The 20,049-nt window shown below is 45.3% G+C and overlaps 1 long non-coding RNA gene across 1 annotated transcript; it reads right to left on the reverse strand.

Moving 5' to 3' along the window:
- Positions 1-12,048: 12,048 nt before the first annotated feature.
- Positions 12,049-16,087, reverse strand: LOC118239044. The gene is made up of 3 exons (XR_004770441.1): positions 15,964-16,087; positions 13,699-13,886; positions 12,049-12,498 (listed from the first exon to the last, which is right to left on the reverse strand). It is a non-coding gene; the product is annotated as an uncharacterized LOC118239044 (long non-coding RNA).
- Positions 16,088-20,049: the final 3,962 nt, after the last annotated feature.

The following is a 20,049-nucleotide window of genomic DNA, read 5'->3' on the forward strand; positions in this document are numbered from 1 at the left end:
ACTCTTTACAGGGCTTGGGTTATCGCTCTCACCCCACTATCAGTTCTTCCACACTCACTTGGAAATCAATGGAGGGTCATCAAGGACAGTTTGTCCCATACGTGCTCCCTCTCCCTGTTAACTTATGGGGACGTGACATCATGCAGGGTATAGGGCTTGCTTTGTCTAATGAATATTCACCATAAGCTATCAACATCATGAGAAAAATGGGGTACGAATCAGAAAAAGGATTAGGACGCCTAGAACAAGGGCAGATAGAACCTATATCCTCCGACCCAAATCCAGGAAGACAAGGCCTGGGCTTTTCCTAGGAGCCATTGGGGCAGCACGGTCCATACCATGGAAGACAGAGGATCTGGTATGGGTTCCCCAATGGCCATTAACCTCTGAAAAACTGGAGGCTGTAACCAATCTTGTCGCAGAACAATTGGCTTTGGGGCACATAGAATCATCAACCTCCCCTTGGAATACTCCAATTTTTGTCATCAAAAAGAAATCAGGTAAATGGCATTTGCTCCATGATTTAAGAGCTATTAATGAGCAAATGTCTTCCTTTGGTGCAGTGCAACGAGGTCTTCCCGTGCTTTCTGCATTACCCAAAAATTGGAATTTGATAATATTAGACATCAAAGATTGTTTTTTCTCTATTCCTTTGTTTCCTCTGGACAGGCTGCGTTTCACATTCACTGTCCCCTCCATTAATCATATGGACCCTGATAAGCGATTCCAATGGAAGGTGTTACCTCAAGGCATGGCAAATAGCCCTGCCATATGTCAATTATATGTGCAGGAGGCTCTCAGACCAATAAGAGAACAATATCCAAGTTTGATTGTGATCCATTATATGGATGATGTGCTCATGTGCCATAGGGATTTAAGGATTCTTCGAGAGGCTTACCCTTTACTGCTTAAAAATTTACAACTTTGGGGCCTCCAAATTGCTACGGAAAAGGTCCAAATTGCAGATACTGAACACTTCCTGGGCTCCATGGTGCTCCCAAATAAGATTCTCCCACAGAAATTAAGGATTTATAGAGATGATTTACATACCTTGAATGATTTTCAAAAATTATTGGGAGACATAAATTGGCTGCGACCATTTTTAAAGATCCCCTCTGCGGAATTAAAACCTCTGTTTGATATTTTGGAATTGCCATATTGCCTCCCCCAGGTCTTTGACTCCCGCCGCGGAGACGGCCCTCCATTTAGTGGAAAAAGCCATTAAAGAAGCACAACTATACCGCATTGATTTACTTCAGCCTTTCTCCCTTTGTGTGTTTAAAACAAAAAGATTGCCCACTGCAGTATTGTGGCAAAATGGGCCCTTGTTATGGATCCACCCACATGCTTCTCCTCAGAAGATCATTGACTGGTACCCTGCTGCCATAGCTCAACTTGCCCTTAGGGGCCTGAAGGCTGCTGTCAGCCATTTTGGCAGACATCCTGCAGCCTTAATTGTTCCCTATAACTCTCTTCTAGTGCAGACTTTGGCCGCCACCTCTGATGATTGGGCCATATTAGTCACCACCTTTTTGGGAAAAATTGATAATCATTACCCTAGACACCCTTTGTTGCACTTTGCTGCATCTCATCCTATTGTGTTTCCAAGTCACCTCTCCTACTCCGTTAAAAGACGAGTTGGTGGTATACATAGATGGCTCCAAGACTGGCCTGGGAGCCTATGTTGTGGGTACCCAGGTGTTCTCGTGGCAATATGCTGAGACTTCCCCTCAGGTGGTAGAATGCTTGGTGGTATTAGATGTTCTTCAAAAATTCCCAGGTCCTCTTAACATTGTTTCTGACTCCTCCTATGTGGTCAATGCTGTAAATTTACTGGAGACGGCTGGAGTCATTAGATCCACTAGCAGAGTGGCATCTCTATTCCAAAAATTACAAGATTGTTTGTTAACCAGACAGGCTCCAATGTATATTACACTTTTAGGGCTCATTCGGGACTTCTTAGCCCGATGAGCCAAGGAAATGATTTGGCAGATAAAGCCACAAGGCTGACTGCGGCAGTTTTTGTCCCCCCGCTGCAAGCCACTAAGGACTTCCATGACAACTTTCATGTTACTTCTGAGACCCTACGCAGGCACTTCTCTCTTACCAGGAAAGAGGCACGTGATATCGTTACTCAATGTCACAATTGTTGTCAGTTTCTCCCTGACGCCATACTAGCGTAAATCCAAGAGGGATTTTACCATTACAAGTATGGCAGATAGATGTCACTCATGTTTCTTTCTTTGGGAAACTCCAGTACGTGTATGCATTAATAGACACCTGCTCCGGTGTTCTCCATGACACAACACTCACTGGAGAAAAGACCTCCCATGTAATTCAACACTGTCTTGAGGCATGGAGTGCCTGGGGAAAGCCTAAATACTTAAAAACTGACAATGGACCTGCTTATATTTCTCAGAAATTTAAACAATTTTGTGCACAAATGCAAGTCACACATATTACGGGCTTGCCATATAACCCTCAAGGGCAGGGCATCATTGAGCACGCACATCACACGCTCAAATCATACTTAATTAAACAAAGAGGGGGAATAATAAAGGATTTGCCCCCCGTGCCACGAGTTGCCATAGCAGTGGCACTCTTCACCATAAATTTTTTAAACTCAGATGAGCATTATCAGACCGCAGCAGAGCGACATTGCTCAGACCCACATCGACCTAAGGAACTGGTGAAATGGAAAGATGTGTTAACCAATGAATGAAAAGGCCCGGATCCTATTCTAATAAGATCCAGGGGAGCTGTTTGTGTTTTCCCACAGAATGAAGAAAATCCTTTCTGGATCCCTGAAAGACTTACCAGGACAGTCCTGGAGCAGAAGGATGCAGCAGACCAGACACATGAAAGGTGGGAGCAAGCTGCTCCTCCTGATGTTACTGATGATGATCAAGACCCCAGCTGTCCAGGGGGAACCACGTTGGGGAATCATGTCAACGTTCCCACTTCCGATGCCGGTGATGTATAATGCACAGGTTTTTCCCCGATTCTTTGCCACCAATAAAGAGCTGGGCTTAGCTTTCCTGCCTAAGGATGAACAGATTCAGGAGCTTTGTGAAAATAGGACTATTTCCCTTAAAGGAAGTCTCTGTTTCTCAGTAGCTGACCAAGGCGCTGCTAATGTGCCTTGCATTCTCTTAAGTAATCAATCCTCGGCATGGCTCAAGGAGGCTGCCTGGGGAAATGGAGGTAAGGTTGTGGCTAATGCCTCTGTAATTTATGGATGGTGGCCATGCTTTCCAGTGGTAAATACCTCCACTGCTCCACCTCGTCAGCCAAAATTAGGCCCCTTCTGTAGAGGGGAGCAAACTGAAGAACTGACTTTACCCTGGACTGGATGCCAGTCCAGGGGCTCTGCTTGGGCCGTTGAGGGCTTGTTCTATTTTTCCCCCAATATGGGTATGGGAACTAATTTCACATCCTTGGACCCCATGCGATCCAACCTTAACCCTTTTGACCAATGGCTGCTCTGTGGCATTAATGGAAGCCGCACTGATCTTACACCTATGGCAATGCGTAAAGGGGGTAAAAGTGAAAAAGGGCGGTTGGAGTTTGACTGGAAAGGGTCTTTGGGGAGCAGCCTCCAGTCGGGCCATAACTCTGGGTCATTTAGTTGGACTGCCTCTGATATAAAGTATCAATCCTTCAAACATACAGACTATGATGCCACACCAGTGTGTGTCTGGCCTCCTTTTATTTGGATTGTGAGCAATAATACTATTAATAATACTGAGCTTGGTCTAGATTGCAAATCAGGGGGCTGTTATTATACTTTGTGCTGGGATGCTGATAAATTCCCTCTAGCTGTAGTAACCCGCATGCCACGCTTTGTACCCATCCCGGTGGAAACACCTAGTAGTATGACACTCTTTAGAGAAAAAAGAGATTTTGGAATCTCTGCAATCATTGTTGCCATTGTGGCTACCACCGCAGTCGCTGCATTGGTTACAGCCTCTGCCCTTGCGCCATCAACCTCTGTACAAACTGCACAGACCATTAATGGTTTGTCGGCCACTGTTTCCGAGGCTTTGGACAGACAGGCCTCTGCAAACACTCAGATACAGGGAGGACTGATGCTGGTAAACCAGCACATTGACTTAGTGCAGGAACAATTGGACATATTATGTCAGATGGCCCAACTAGGCTGTGAGCAGAAGCTCCCCGGCCTATGTGTCACCTCCATCCAATATGAGAATTTTACCAAAGCAGCTAATCTGTCTAAAAGCCTTTCTCAGTTCATGTTGCAGAACTGGACCTCCGAATTTGAGCAAACCTTCGGGAGTTGAGAGCCGCTATTATCCAGATTAACTCCACGCGCCTTGACCTGTCCTTGACGGAGGGACTGTCATCATGGATTGCATCAGCTGTCTCCTATTTTAAGGAATGGGTGGGGGTGGGATTGTTTAGTGCAGCCGTTTGCTGCGGATTGGTGTTGCTTCTGTGGCTGGTCTGTAGGCTCAGGGCTCAAACTAAGAGGGACAAGGTGGTTATCGCCCAAGCGCTTGTAGCCTTGGAACAAGGGGCTTCCACTGACATTTGGTTAACAATGCTTAAGCAATAGGCCGCCGGCCAGACAGCTCTTGCACACCCGGAGCCTAGGCTCATTGCACAGGGTAGAGTGTCTGGCTTGAGCAGCCCATGAGGGATGTCGAGCAAAGCATCGCACAGAGAGTTGCCTAATATGCAGGCTTCTCTGGGAGGCATGTTGTCCTGCATAAGGGTTGCCTGCCCCAGTTTCCCTTTCCTAGAAAAAGGGCGGAGGACAGGTCGAGAGCGCTTCGGGTCAAGCTAACAGCCTAGTGGCGACTCTTGTACACAGTCTTATTGTATGATTTGGGAGGTACAACCTCTGCCTCTATCCCTCAATGTATGGGTGACCTACTTGCTTGTAAAAATATGAAGTCTTATCATTAATTAATAAAAAAAAGGGGGAGATGTAAGGATCCGTCCCTGCATTCTCCATTACAAGATGGTGCCAGCATCCGGCGGACACTGAATGGTAAACAAGTTAGTGCGCAGGTGCTGGGTAACTTTCCATCCCTTGGTCTCTGCCTCTCCCATGGCGTCATGTGGTCCAATAAGCTGCAGCCAGTCAGGGTGTGACACGTCCTAGGCAGCGGCTGCCAGCCTATATAAGGGATGGGTTTTGGGTGTTTGGGGGTCTCTGCTCTGTAAGCTTATGCTCTCCCTCTCAAGATGCATTAAAGCTTTACTGCAGAAGGATCCTGAGTGTGCCGCGTCGTTCTTGCTGGCGAGACGGTAGCGAGGAACATGATTCTGTCTCCATGAGCTCTCCCCAAGCCTCAGACTGTAACCTCTCCTCAGTGTGGCTGGAGAATGAATGCCTTTCTGAGACCTTGCTTCTGTTTTATATACTTCCCTAATGTTTAGGATTAAAGGTGTGAGCTGTAATTCTCTTTTAGACCATTCACTAATGTGTAGATCTGGGTGGCCTTGGACTTACAGAGATCCATCTATCACTTAGTCCTGAGTCCTAGGATTAAAGGTATGTACCACCACCTCCTAGCTTCTGGCTGCTGGGATTAAAGGTGTGTGCTACCACTGCCTGATGCTTGAGGCTGGCTTTGCTTTTGTGAATCCTCAATCAAGCTTTAATAAATCATAAATAATATACCACTACAGCCTCTTGCTTAGGAATTGCCTTCATCAGGTTGGCCTGTGGTTCCTGGCCTTTCTTGATTGATAATTGATGGTGGAAGGCTCCTGCCATCCACTGTGGGAGGTGCCATCCCTGGGCAAGTGGGCCAGGGGTGCATTAGAAAGACAGCTGAGGGCTGGAGAGATGGCTCAGCAGTTAAGAGCACTGTCTGCTTTTCCAAAGGTCCTGAGTTCAATTCCCAGCAACCACATGGTGGCTCATAACCATCTGTAATGAGATCTGGTGCCCTCTTCTGGCATGCAGGCACACATGCAGGCTGACCACTACACATAATAAATAAATAAATCTTAAAAAAAAAAAAGAAGAAGGAAGGAACGAAAGAAAGACAGCTGAGCGTAAGCCTGGAACAAGCCACTAAGCGCCACTCCTCCATGTCATGGTCTCTGTGTCAGTTCCCACTCAAGGTTCTGGCCTGGAGCTGTCCTGACTCCTGAGATAGTGGACTGTAACTGTAGACTGGAATAAACCCTTTCCTCTCCGAGTTGCTTTTGGTCATGGTGTTTATCATGAAACAGAAAGCAGACTATGGATAAATCGTCTCATTGACCAAGGTGAACAAAACAATTTATCTTTTAAAAGTGTGTGTATACATGTCAATGTAGTGCCTGTGGAGGCCAGAAGAGGGTATGTCTGATCCCCAGGCCACCCAATATAGGCCCTGAGAGATGATGAACTTGGGGCAAGAGCAATATGCACTCTAAACCACTGAGCATGTCACCCCCATGAAGCAGTTTTAGAAGACAGAATCTGGATAGCAAGAGGCCAGATGCTCTCCATAAACAGCAGAGCAAAGAGGAAGGAAATGAAGAGGCCATTGCTATTTTGTTAGTAATAGAGTTTAGACTAGATCTCATGGTGAGTCAATCACGAAGCGTTTTTGTCAGGCAGGTAAGAGTCCATCAAGACACACACCAAGAGGACAATGTTGGGAATATTAGTCAATGACAGAGGCTGCTAGTTTATGTAAATGAGGATGGATGCTTCTTTGGGGATTGGTTTGTTTCCTTGTGGGTTTTTTGTTTTTTGTTTTTTGAGACAAAGTTTCTCTATGTTGCTTTGGATCCTGTCCTGGAACTCACTCTGTAGACCAGGCTGGTCTATAGAGATCTGCCTGCCTGTGCCTCCCAAATGCTGGGATTAAAAGCGTGGGCCACCACCACCTGGCTGTTTTTGTTTTTTCTGCTGTTGTTTGGTTTGTTTTTAGAGAGGATCTCACTATGTAACCCTGGCTGGCCTGGAGCTCATAAAGATCCCCCTGCCTCTGCTTCCTAAGTATTAGAATTACAGGTATGCCTCACTATGGGAATGACCAATATTTGAATGGGTGACCCCAGTTAGTGTAACTGTTTGAGAAGGATTAGGAGGTGTGGCTTGCTAGAAGAGGTGTGTCACAGACGATGAGCTTGAAGTTTCAAAACCCATTCTATTCCCAGTTAAGTTGGATCATCTCTGAGATGAATTCAGGGCTGTTGTCATTTTGAAGGGTGTCTTAGGTTTTCTATTGCTATGAAGAGACACACACCATGACCACGGTAACCCTTCTAAAGAAAAACATTTGATTTGGGCTGGCTTACAGGTCTGAGGGTTAGTCCATTATCATCATGGCAGGAAGCATGGAGGCTACAGGTAGATGTGGTGCTACAGCTGAGAGTTCTACATCTGTATCAGCAGGCAGCAGGAAGAGAGTTTGAGCCACTGGCCTGACTTGAACATCTGAGACCTCAAAGCCTGCCCCCAGTGACACACTTCCTCCAACAAGGCCACACTTCCTAATAGTGCCACTCACTCCCTGTGAGCCTATGGCGGCCGTTTTCTTCCAAACCACTAAATTCTACTCCCTGGTCCCCATAGGCTCGTAGCCATATCATAATGCAGAAATGTATTAAGTACAACTTTAAAAGTTCCTATAGTCTATAAAAGTCCAAAATCTCTTCTGAGATCATGGCAATCTCTTAATTATAATCCCCTGTAAAATCAAAACATAAAAACAGTGAATGGACCAGACCCTCACCCAGCCCTCTGCTGTGACAGCCATGACAGGCTGCAGAAAAGACCCAGCAAGACGCAGTCCTCTGGCTTCCTGACCTTGTCCCACTTCCTAGTCACTAGGAGGTCAGTTACCCTCCATGTGGCAAGGAACCAATCAGAAGTTAGCTGGTGGGCTCTGGATGTGCTTTACGGTAACAGTGGCAACCACCCTGGGAGGGCCTATAGGCCATAGCCACCAGTTGGCCAATCAACACAGGACAGTTCGCCCAAGCCTGGAAGTGCACCAATCCTGAGACTGTTGAAGACCCCAGCACTCCCTTTGCTCTACCCCAATAAATTACCTGCCCCATGGTCCCTCTGGGTCCTTCTTGCTTCACCCACTGTGTCAGCCAGACGGAGGAACCAAGTTAATACAGTTGACTCATTGATTGATTAAAGAAACCTTTGCTTTTGCATCAGAAAGTTGGCTCCTTGGTGGTCTATTTGGGGTCTCTTGAACTTGGCATAACAAACAGGTCGCATACTTTCAACATATAATGGCACAGGATATACATTACTGTTCCAAAAGGGAGAAAAGGGAACATAGTGAGGAAATACTAGACCAAAGCAAGACTGAAAACCAGCTGGGTAAACTCCAAACTCTGCATCTCCATGTCTCCAACTCCATCAGATTGTTTCCACTCCGAATTAGTGGCTCTCTTCCGTAGGTATCCCATGGCTCTGGCATCTCCAACATTTTGAGGTCTCCAAAGCAATCCAGGCTTCACCTTCACACAATGGCCTCTTTAGACTTCCATGAAGGGACAGCCCTGGCCTCAGAGGCTTTCCTTAGTCACAGAGGGAGATTCCATAACCCCTTTCTTGTATCCTGACTGTAGAGCCAGAACCACATGGCTGAAGCTGCAAAGTTCTGCTGCTTGCTGGGACTGAAACACGGCCCCCTCATTAATTAAATCTTCATCAGATTTCTGTTTTTGATTTCTTTCACTGCCTAAGCCTGGCTGTCGTGGTCTACTCAATCTGTAGACCAGGCTGGCTCCAAACTCGGAGATCTTCCTGCCTCTGTCTACAGAGTGCTGTGAACTACCACACCCAGTCCTAAATTTTTCTTTAATTCCTTTTCACAAATTGGAAGCTTATCTGGGTGGGATCTTGCCCTAAGGTCATCACTCCTTTTATTGGTTTTTAACACCAGGATCTTCTTTAATCTGTTTATCTTCTTGAAAATAGGTCTTAGTGCCATTCTACTTCCTGGAGCCCTGTTTCTGTACATATTGTATTTTTCATTGCTCAGTTTGCTCCTTTTCACTATAGATCTGCATAGTGAGAGTGAACACTAATATCTAGACAACAGAGTCAATACTAATCTCTTTTGAGATTTCCTCTGCTAGTGCAACTAATCCAAAACTCTTCAATTTACCTTCAGGCAGACTTTTCAGACAAGGGCAAAAAGCAGCCACATTCTTTGCCAAAATAGCATGAGAATAACCTCTAAGCCACACACTAACAGTCTTCTCTGAAACCTCACAGTTCAAATCATCCTCAGTACCGATGTCTTCTAAACTCCTACTAGGATGGCCCCTTAATCCCCATTTAAATCATTCAGCTGCTTTTCTAATCCACAATTCAAAGTCCATATTCCTCCAAACAAAAGCAAGATCAGGCCTATCACAGCAATACTCCGGTCTCTGGCACCAACTTCTGCCTTAGGGTTTCTATTTCTGTGAAGACACACTACGACCACAGCAGCTCTGCTAAAGGAAAACATTTAATTGGGGCTGGCTTACAGTTCAGAGATTTAGTCCATTATGTCATTGAGAGATTTCTGTACCCCAATATTAGGTCTCTCCACCAATGCAGTAAGCCAAATCAAGCTGAATTAAAAATAAAAGATCAGGTTTTATTGAACAAAATGTTCCTTGGTGACCTTTCCGGCCCCCATGTTATGTTTTTGTTTAAATTAGATATAAAGAAAGAGAGGAAGCACAAGATGAGACATGTTAACCATTTTATTATAGGCCCGGCAGAGAGGGAGACTAAGAGAGCCGGTTGCCATAGAGAGGCAGAGAGAACACATAGATGGGAGAAGAGAGAGCGAAGAAGACGCAGAGAGAGAGTGAAGCAGGGAAGCTGGAACTTTTAAAGGGAAGACTGTGCATGTGCACTGAGGTTCCACGCATGCCCAGAGTCCTCACGCAGACTGTAATTGCGTGGTGGGTGATGGCATGTTCCCTGTGCATGCCCTGACTATTGTCAGAAGGCAGGGTCTGTCTCTTAAAGAGGTAGAGCCAATCAGCATTAAAGCCTGAACCTTTCACCCCAGAGATGAGATGGGGAGAGAAGACTGGAAAAATTACATGGCCACTCTCCAGAAGTCAGTTTAAATACTGTATAGGTGTGGTCTTGAACAGCTCCTGGGGAGAAGCCACCACTTGGCAAACTTTCTGAGAAGTGCCAGGTTTGGAACTGAAGGGACCAGCTCCCCATTTCAGCAGCCATAACAGACTAGCATGAGCCTGTCTGACCTTGTCTTGGTCACTAGGAGGTCAGATGCCTGCCTCGTGGCAAGGAACCAATCAGAAGTTAGCTGGTGGCGCTATGCTTTACAGCTCTGGGTGTGCTTTACGGACAAGCGCACAGCAATGACACGCAGAGCATAGCAACCACCCTGGGAGGGCCTATGGGCCATAACAACCAGTTGACCAATCAACACAGGGCAAGCCCTCCAAGCCTGGAGGCACACCAATCCTGAGCCTGTGGGTAACTCTAGACTCTAGACACTCCCCTTATGCTGCCCTATAAGATCTCTATGCAGCCGGTTCGAGCTGTCTTTCCCAGCCATCCGCCATGGTGGATGGATGGAAGGCCCAAGCTAACATGGGGTTAGCTCGTAAAACAAATACAATAAAGCCTCATGCAGTTTGCTAACTTCACCAGCTAACTTCTGATTGGTTCCTTGCCATGAGGCAGGCAGCTGACCTCTTAGTGCCCAAGGCAAGGTCAGACAAGCACGTGTTCAGCTGTTATGGCTGCCGAAATGGGGAGCTGGTCCCTTCAGCTGCAGCTCTGTAGGAGCTCCTCCTACAGGAGGCTCCTGGCGGCTGTACAGACCTTCTGAGCCTGGAGAGATGGTACCAGCATTGGTGTCCCAGGAGCTTGGCAGCTGAAGAGGTAGTGAGGATCACGGTTTAGGGTCCTGTCGATCAGGGCTCTAGAGACTTAGGAGGTAGCTGCTTGAGGAGTACCCAGTCCTCTGAGGAGAGTGAGGTGGGCTCTGGCTCTGGGGCAGTTGCATCTGTTGGTGTGGGGTCAGGGAGGTAGCTGTCAGCATGTGAATGGAGAAGGGACCATAGGAGGAAGAGGTATGGTAGGTACCTGCCAGTGAGGGTTCAGTGCTGGGAGGTGGTGAATGTGGAGGAAGGGCCTTCAGTAAAGGAGCTCAAAAGGGTTTAGGCCTGGAGGCAGGTAAGAGCAATGGGGAGGAGGGAGGGCCAAGACAACTTGAGTTCAATACAAGTTTGATGAGTGTGGTGGCCCTCTCAACCTTGCCAGAGGAGTGTGGACAGTAGGAGATGTGGGATTTCCAGGAGATGTTGAGGGCTTCAGACACGAGCTTTGATGACCCTGGAAGTGAAGGCTGGGCCGTTGTCCATTTGGATGGTGTGTGGCATGCTGAACCAAGATGAAGTGTGCAAGGAGTACCTGAGCCACCACACCTGCTGTTTCACGGAGGTGAGAGACACCCTGTGAAGATGTCAACAAAAGTTAGGAGAAAGCAGAGCTTGTTATGAGTGGTGGATGGAATATAGTGACTGGCTGAAACAGGGTGATCTTGAGGGCCTCACAGGTGAGTCTGGCTGCTGCTGCAAGGGCCCTCAAGCATGGCTGCCGTCCACACACAATGGGGTCTAGTTGTTTGGATAGAAAAGCAATGGCTCAATTCGAAGTCCCAGCCAATTGGGTTAGAACCCCACTGGCTACTCCCAACCTTTCATCTGTATAGAGGTGACACAGTGTGTGTGTGTGTGGGGGGGGGGATGGACTGGGAGAGCTAGGATAGGGGCCTTTAGGAGGGCTTCCCACAGTAAAGAGAAATGGAGGCAGACAGTGGCTGGATGAATAAGGGGCTCCGTGGGGGTCTCTCTGGATGCCTGATGCAGCGGCTTGTCTTTTGATGGTAAAGTCATCAGACCCCAAAATGTGAAAATCTGATCTGTTATGCTCAGGGGCTGTAATTCCTGCAGGGCTTGGGCTCTGTCAGAAGTGAGGGTCTTTGTTATTCTTTTAAGCTGCAGCTGCTGATATAAAGAAAGGAACAACAGATGAACAACCCACGTGGAGTTTATTTACAGGGGGGGGGTTGATGGAGCTGAGTTGTCAGCCAACCCAAGAAGAGCCAAAAGAGGGAGAAAGATGGAAGGCTGGACCTTTTAAAGGGAAGGTCCCATGCGCATGCACATGCGCAGTGGAGTTTTGTACATTCGCAGAGTCCTCACGCAGGCCATAATGCATGGCAGGTGACGTGGCAATGACTTAGCAAGTTTTCCTGTGCGTGCCCCGCCTGTCGTTAGGGGGCAGGGTCATCCAGGTGTATTGTTCTTACAATCCCAGCTGTTCTTTATTATAAAAGTTGGGGAATTGGGCGTGGCAGGTTAGGGAAGTAGGGGAAGAAATCTCAAGGCTGCTTCCTGTTGACCTGGGGCATTGACCATCTTTGGGGGGATCTGAGAAGGTTGGGGTGCTGCCATGTCCTGGGGTAGATGGTTGTTTCATTGCAGTCCGGGCTGTATGGTGCTCCCTGGTGCCTTTTAGACCTGGCAAGATGTTCGCAGAGCAGAGGACAAGGTTAAGTTTAGAAATTTTTTTTTCTTAGGTCCTGCACATGCCCTCGCATAATTCCAAACTCGCTTGTGCTCCTCATGTAGTAAGTTGTTACTTAAAATCATGATGTCATGGAAAGTAAGACTATAAGACTGTGCAATGTACTGAAATTCCTTTATAAAGGCAGTGGGGTTAGCGGTATAGGATCCTAATCTGTGCTGAATCTGAGAGAGCTCTGACAGTGGGAAGGGAACGTGGACTCTGCCCATGCCGTCCACACCGGCTACCTCACGCAAGGGGAGGACTGTGGCCGGATCAGCTTTGGCAGATCGAGATCCTGTTCAAGAGTGAGTAGTGGGGGGGTGAAGGTGGGAGCCAGGGGTGGGCGTTTGGAAGAGGAAGCTGGAACAGGAGCAGTTGAGGCAGAAGAAGAGATAGGAGGGTTGAGGGTCTGAGCAGTGATTTCAGAGGACTTGGTTAGAGATTGGAGACGAACTGGTGGAGGTTTGTTGGCTGGATCTAAGTCAATAAGATTTACTTCGGGCTTAGATTCCATAGCCAAGAATTGGGGATGAGGGAGAGAGTGTTTAGCAAATAGATAGAAAAAAGCCTGTACAGAAGTTAGATAAATCCCACAAAACCTCAGGGTCTAGAGTTCTGTTTGGGGGCCAGTGAGACTGGTTCTCTAAGGAATCCCTAGGCCATTTCTTAGTACTGAGATACATGAGTCTGAATGCCTTAACATATGACATGAGGTGTAAGTTCTCTAAAAAACATCCCAGTGGAGTGGATGGGCTTTATCTCCTTATTTGGTTTATTTCCCATGGGTGAACAAGTTAAAAACCAGTAAAAGCCCCTCTCCTAATGCTCGTCAGCTAGTGGGGGTACTGAAGGGGCTTAGCCCGATAGACCCTGGGTCTGAATAGGGACTCGGCTGTCCCAAAGAACAAAAAGAAAACAGAAGAACCCGACAGTCCCACAGCAGCTAGCCACTAAGGGTACTGATAGGACCACCCATAGGAAATAAGCCATGAGTGATTGTCAGCGAAGGGGGTCGACCGTGACTGTGACCATGAAGATTGTGGCTGGGTGCTCTCCCACCTCCAAGAACACCAGAAGGATGCCAGACACTCAACAGTCAATCCTTCAGGTTCAGGGAGACGTTTACGCCGACTGAAAGAGGGTAGTCTTACCCAATAGGGTCCAGTGTTGGATGTAGAGTCCCAGCAAACCAGTGAGATGGAGTGTGGGTTGTCGATCCGCCTGTAAGGGTTCCCTTGCTTTCCCATGTTCCCGCTTTCCCAGCGGGCGCCGGTGAAAGTACAAGGAGAGCCTTTCCACGTCCTAGGCACCAAATGTTACTCTTTTTAAGCAGCAGCTGCTGATATAAAGAAAGGAACAACGGATGAACAACCCACATGGAGTTTATTTACCTGAAGGGGGGGATGGAGTTGGGTTGTCAGCCAACCCAAGAGGATCCAAAGAGAGGGAGAAAGGTGGAAGGCTGGACCTTTTAAAGGGAAGGATGCACATGTGCACTGGGGTTTCACACATGCGCAGAGTCCTCATGGAGGCCGTAATGCATGGCGGGTGACTTGTCGATGACTTAGCAAGTTTTCCTGTGTGTGCCCTGCCTGTCGTTAGGTGTATTGTTCTTACAGTCTTAGACCTTAGGTTGAGTTGAAATCCTAAATACACCACAATGGGAGAGCAGAGCTGATCCTTAGATTGGGAAACACAGTATCCCAGGAGCCAAGTAGTTTAGGAGCAAAGAGGTGGCCCATAGGGACAGAGGAAGGAAGGACTGCAGAGAAAGAGATCATCTGTGAATTGGAGGAGTGAGCTAGGACCAGGATCAAATGTGGAAAGATCCCAAGCCAAGCTCATTTCCATACTCTGAAGGGGGCAGTGGACCGTGAGCTCCCTTCTCTGGTGGCCATTTTGACCCAGTAGGTTTGGTCTGCATATTGTCTCCCTGCTGCCTGAACTCAACCTCTCTCCTCGGGAGTGAGGGTCAAGTGCTGGGATGACACAGGGGTCAGACCACGTCAGGTCTTAGGCTTGGGAAAGATAATGAAACTTCTTGATATAGGCAGGAAAATTAGCAGAGAAGGAACCCAACTGGTCCTGAAGGGAGAAGAAGACATAGACTCAAACAATTCCCTCAGTTCCAGCCACTCGGAGGGGCCAGGGAAGGGCAGGGGTCTGCTGAGACTGTATATGAGAAGCCACCAAAGAGGAGTCCCGGGAGGGTTAGGACATTGTGCCAATGGGGACCAGGGTGTAGGCTGTGGCACTGAAGTATCCTTATTGGGAGGGGGTATGGAAGGAAGAGGGGCAGTGAGAGGGAGGGGAGAGAGGACGAAGTTTGCCTTCAAACTTTGCCCTGGAAGGGGAAGAAGGGGAGGGGCAGAGAAAGGAATGAAGGTTGGCCACTAAATGGAGCATATGGCAGTGGGGCTGGGGGTGGGTAGACAGGGTTGGCCAGGCAGACCTTAGAACACAAGAAGTCAGGCACTCTGGGCGTGGTGTGAGACACGCCCAATCTGAATAGATTTTGTAACAAGACACCCAAAGGTGTTTGGGAATTGGACTTAGATACGCAGCACCCCATTTCACAAGCCTGTGTCTGAACCCAAAGTCTAAAGCAATGTGTCCACTGCTGTAGGCCTGGGTTAGGGGACCTGTGGGATGTGACTTTGTGACACCAGAGAGATGCTATGTAGCTGCTGAGGGAGAAAGAGGTCTGGGCATCACCAGTAAGCCAAGGCCACAAATAGAGACACAGGTTAATAGAAATGAATAATAATTAAGAGATAGCCAATAAGAAGCCTGAGCCAGGGCTGGAGAGATGGCTCAGAGGTTAAGAGCACCGACTGCTCTTCCAGAGGTCCTGAGTTCAATTCCCAACAACCACATGGTGGCTCACGATCATCTGTAATGAGATCTGGTGCCCTCTTCTGGTGTGCAGATATACATGGAAGCAGAATATTGTATATATAATAAATAAATAAAATCCTTAAAAAAAAAAAGCCTGAGCCATCTGCCAAACAGTTTATAATTCATATAAGCCTCTGTGTATTTACTTGGGACTGAGGGATGGCTGGACAGAAACTTCAGTCTACAGTTGAGCTGATTCCTTTTGGAGTTTTGGGAATATAAGAGTTTCCCTTGGACTTTACAAGGTTAAGGCAGGAGACTCATCATGAGTTTGAGGTCAGCTGTGTGGGCTAAATAAGTTTCAGGCCAGACCGGGCATCAGAGTAAAAACTGTCTTTTTTTTACAAATGCAGAAGGGAGAAGAAAGAAGAGGCCTGCTTATCTCTCTGAGTAACTCTGGCTGTGCTGTTAAGTGTTTGTGTGGTGGTGGTGGTGGGGCAATCTTAGGGTTTCTACTGCTAAGATGAAACACCATGACCAAAAAGCAAGTTGGGGAGGAAAGAGTTTATTTGACTTACACTTCAGCTTAGCTGCTATCACCAAAGGGAAGTCAGGTCAGGAACTCAAGCAGAGCAGGAACCTGGAGGCAGGAGCCATGGAGGGGAGAGGCCATGGAGGGGAGCTGCTTACTGGCTTGCTCCCATGGCTTGCTCAGCCCATCTTCCTATAGAACCCAGGACCAGCATCCCAGGAATAGCACCACCCACCATGGGCTGCTCCCAACTGATGACTAATTGAGAAAATGCCTTACAGCTGGATATCATCAAGGCATTTTCTCAACAGAGGCTCCTTCCTCTGATGACTCTAACCTCTCAAGTTGACACACAAAACCACCCAGTACAATTGACACCTTGTCAACTTGACACACAAACACATCACTATTAAGCCAAGACTTTGCCTTTCTTACTCACTCCCTTGATCTTAAGTAACTTTAAAAGTCCCACAGTCTTTCAAAATTCAAACACACTAAAATTCCAGTTTCTTTATAATAGCCAATCTCTTAAAATCTAAAGTCTTTTAAAATTCAAGTCTCTCAATCAGGTGGTGGTGGCACACCCCTTTAATCCCAGCACTTGGGAGGCAGAGACAGGTGGATTTCTGTGAATTAGAGGCCAGCCTGCTCTGAGTGAGTTCCAGGAAAAGCTACACAGAGAAACCCTGTCTTGAAAACAAACAAACAAACAACAAAAAATAAAAAATTCAAGGTTCTCAACTGTGGGCTCCAGTAAAATATGTTCTTACCTCAAGAGGAAAGAATCAGGGAACAGTCACAATCAATCAAAGCAAAGAAAAAAAATTCTCTCCCAAGAGCAAATTCTAGGAGAAGGAGATTATGCTACTTTAGAAAGTCAATGCCAATATGATGATCAACTCTTGGGTTTATGCTGTACAGCAACTTTGAATGCTTGGGACAGAATTGGGGAAGTAGGAAAGAAAATTGAATCATTCATAAAAGTTATACAGGGCCCAAAGGAAGCTTTCACACATTTCTTACAAAGACTGTCATCAGCAGTCAACAGAATGATATCAGACACAGAAGCTAGAAAAATAATAATTGAAACTGTGGTTTTTGAAAATGCTAATGCCTGCTGGGTGGTAGAAAGAAAGAAAATGCTAATGCCCAATGCAGAAGGATAATTAGGCCTTTAAAAGCCAGGTCAGCACCTCTGGAGGATTGGATCTGAAATACAAGAAACTCATGGCTATGATGATGATAGATGGATAAGAGAGCTGCTTTCAAGAGGTTTAAAAAAATCTAAATGTCAGATGTCAATTGTAGCAAACAAGGTCACCTTAAAAAGGACTGTTAACAGGGTGTTCCTAGAAACAATGTTTTTTATAAACATAATCCAAACAGAACGCCCTCCCTTCTGCATTATGCAGAAGATGTTGCAAAGGCAGGCATTGGACTAAAGAATGTAGGTCAACAAGACGTTTTAAGGCAATACTTTGCCATCAGGAAACTCCCTGAGGGATCCTCTCACAGGCCCCTATACCAAGTTCAACTCAGTCCTTTCCTGTCTCCATGGAAACTCCTTCACAGGGCAATTTAAGAGGCTAATACCTATTGCAAGAAATCATACTGCTCTGAATGACAGAAGAGCTATAAAAGAGAGAAGAACAAAATGTCAGGAAAAATCACAAAGTGAGTATATTGGCAAACTTCTATAAATGAGCTGAGATGAAAATTAAAACTACGAATAATGATATTATCATTGAAGGCCTGGTAGACACAGGTGTGGATGGCCTTCATAGCTATTGATTTAAAAGATTGCCTTTTTAGTACACCATTACAAGAAAAGGACAGAGAAAAATTTGTGTTCACTGCCTAATTACAATAATTCTCAGCCTGCTTAGAGCTATCAGTAGAAGATTCTCCCACAAGGAATGTTAAATAGCCTACCATGTGCCAATATTTTGTACATCAGCCATTGGAAATAATATGTAAGCAATTTCCTCAATCTATAAATTTTCCATTATATGGATGATATTTTGTTAGCTGACTCAAATGTTGATACTTTAGAAAGTATGTTTGAACAAGAAAATTTTGCCTTGTTGGGAACTACAAATTGCTCCTGAAAAAATAAGAAGAGAAGATTCTATTAATTATTTATGATATAAAATAGGTTTACAAAAAATTAGACCCCAAAAGGTGGAAATTAGAAAAGACTGATTGCAAAAAAAAAAAAATTAAAAAAAAAAGACTGATTGCAGACTCTTAATGACTTTCAAAGATTGCTAGGAGAGATTTCTGATCAATGGCACTTCTTTGGGCTAAAACCTGATCAACTAATTCATTTAAACAAACCTTAGATGGTAACTAGGAATTAACAGCTGAAGCTGAGAGAGAATTGGCTTTGGTGAAAGATGAATTACAGAGAGCACATGTGGATCATTAGATCCAAAGCGTAAGTGCATTCTAGAAGGTGATATGTTACCCTCTAAGCATCCCCCACAGGAATCTTTTTTTTTTTTTTTTTTTTTTTTTTTTAGTTTTTTTTTAGTTTTGCAAGTCAGGGTTTCTCTGTGCAACTACCATGGCTGTCCTGGAACTCGCTCTGGAGACCAACCTGGCCTCGAACTCACAGAGATCCTTCTACCTCTGCCTCCCGAGGGCTGGGATTAAAGGCGTGCGCCACCAATGCCCAGCTCTCAGAATTTCATTTTAAAACACACCATAGCAAAGGTTTGAAAAAAGACTTTTCTATTACATGGCAACAAGCCAAGGATATTATAAAGAAATGTTCTACTTGTTCTCTATACAACCAAACTCCACTATCTCCACAATTGATACTCAAAGGAATGAAATCTGGCAGATGGGTGTGTTCCATTTTGTAGCATTTGGTAAATTAAAATATGTACACCACACCATTGATACCTATTCGGGTTTTTAATGGTCACTTGCTTTGAGTTTGGAAAGGGCTGGTTTGGTAATTACACATTTGCTCAGAGTTATGGCCATCATGGGTAAACCTTCACAAATAAAGACTGACAATGCTCCAGCATATGTCCCTAAGAAAATTAAACAGTTCTTTGCTTATTATAATATAAACCCTATTACTGGTATACCACATAATCCTATAGGGCAAGCAGTTATAGAAAGATCAAATTGAACTCCAAAGGATATGCTAAATAAACAGAAAGGGATGATTAAAAAATCCCAGAAATAGATTGCATAGTGCAACTTTGAATTTTCTGAATACTAATGAGAAAGGAACAACAGCTTCGGAGAGACAGTGGGTAATAGAAAAGCTTTAGAATTAAATCAGCCGGTACACTATAAAGATGTGTTGACCTCCAAGTGAAAACCAGGACATGTATTACATTGAGGAAGGGGTTTTGCTTTTGTTTTCACAGGTGAAGAAAAGCTATGGATACCATCAAAATTGATAAAGATTAGATATGACCAACACACCTCTTAATTAGAAGAGGTAATAGTTCACAAGCAACATGGCCACTTAATCAAATGTTTTTCATTTGATCAGATATAATTTGCCCAAAGAGGACTTCCCCAAAATTTAGGGTTGGGTATCCAGCTAAAGAATCCAGAGACCACTGGACAAATGAGACATCTGAACAAAAAGGAACAATCATCCAGAAAAATTGTCCCAAAAAAAGAAGTAAATTGGGCTATTGGTATATCATATTTCCAACAGGATGAAATTTCAAAAATCTTCCCAAACATTTGTTTCTGCCTTTCTCTACAGTCATATAATGCAAATGGCCTTTTTGTAGTCCCGATCCAATTAAAGATTAAAGCTGGCTTTGGAGTTGGAGTGTGGCTCTCTCCTCTAAACCCAATGCTTGTTAAAGTAAAATCCAAAAATCTGTGTCTCATGTCAGAAGAGCCACCTGATATAAAACAGAAGAAAAAAATATTTCAAGACTATGGTACTTCCACTAATCTCTCAATCCTTTGCTTTTGTATTGACTTTTAACAGCATAAATAGTATATTTATATAAAAATTTATAAAATTAATATATATATATATATATATTTTAAAGTTTTTGTCGTGATATTAATGTTCATATAGATTATGAAATAATTCTAGAAAAAGGTTTCATCTACATGATTTTGGGTTTGAGCCTCTATCAGTTTTCTG

The sequence above is a fragment of the Cricetulus griseus genome, chromosome 6 (assembly GCF_003668045.3).
Source record: "Cricetulus griseus strain 17A/GY chromosome 6, alternate assembly CriGri-PICRH-1.0, whole genome shotgun sequence".
Lineage (NCBI taxonomy): Eukaryota > Metazoa > Chordata > Mammalia > Rodentia > Cricetidae > Cricetulus > Cricetulus griseus.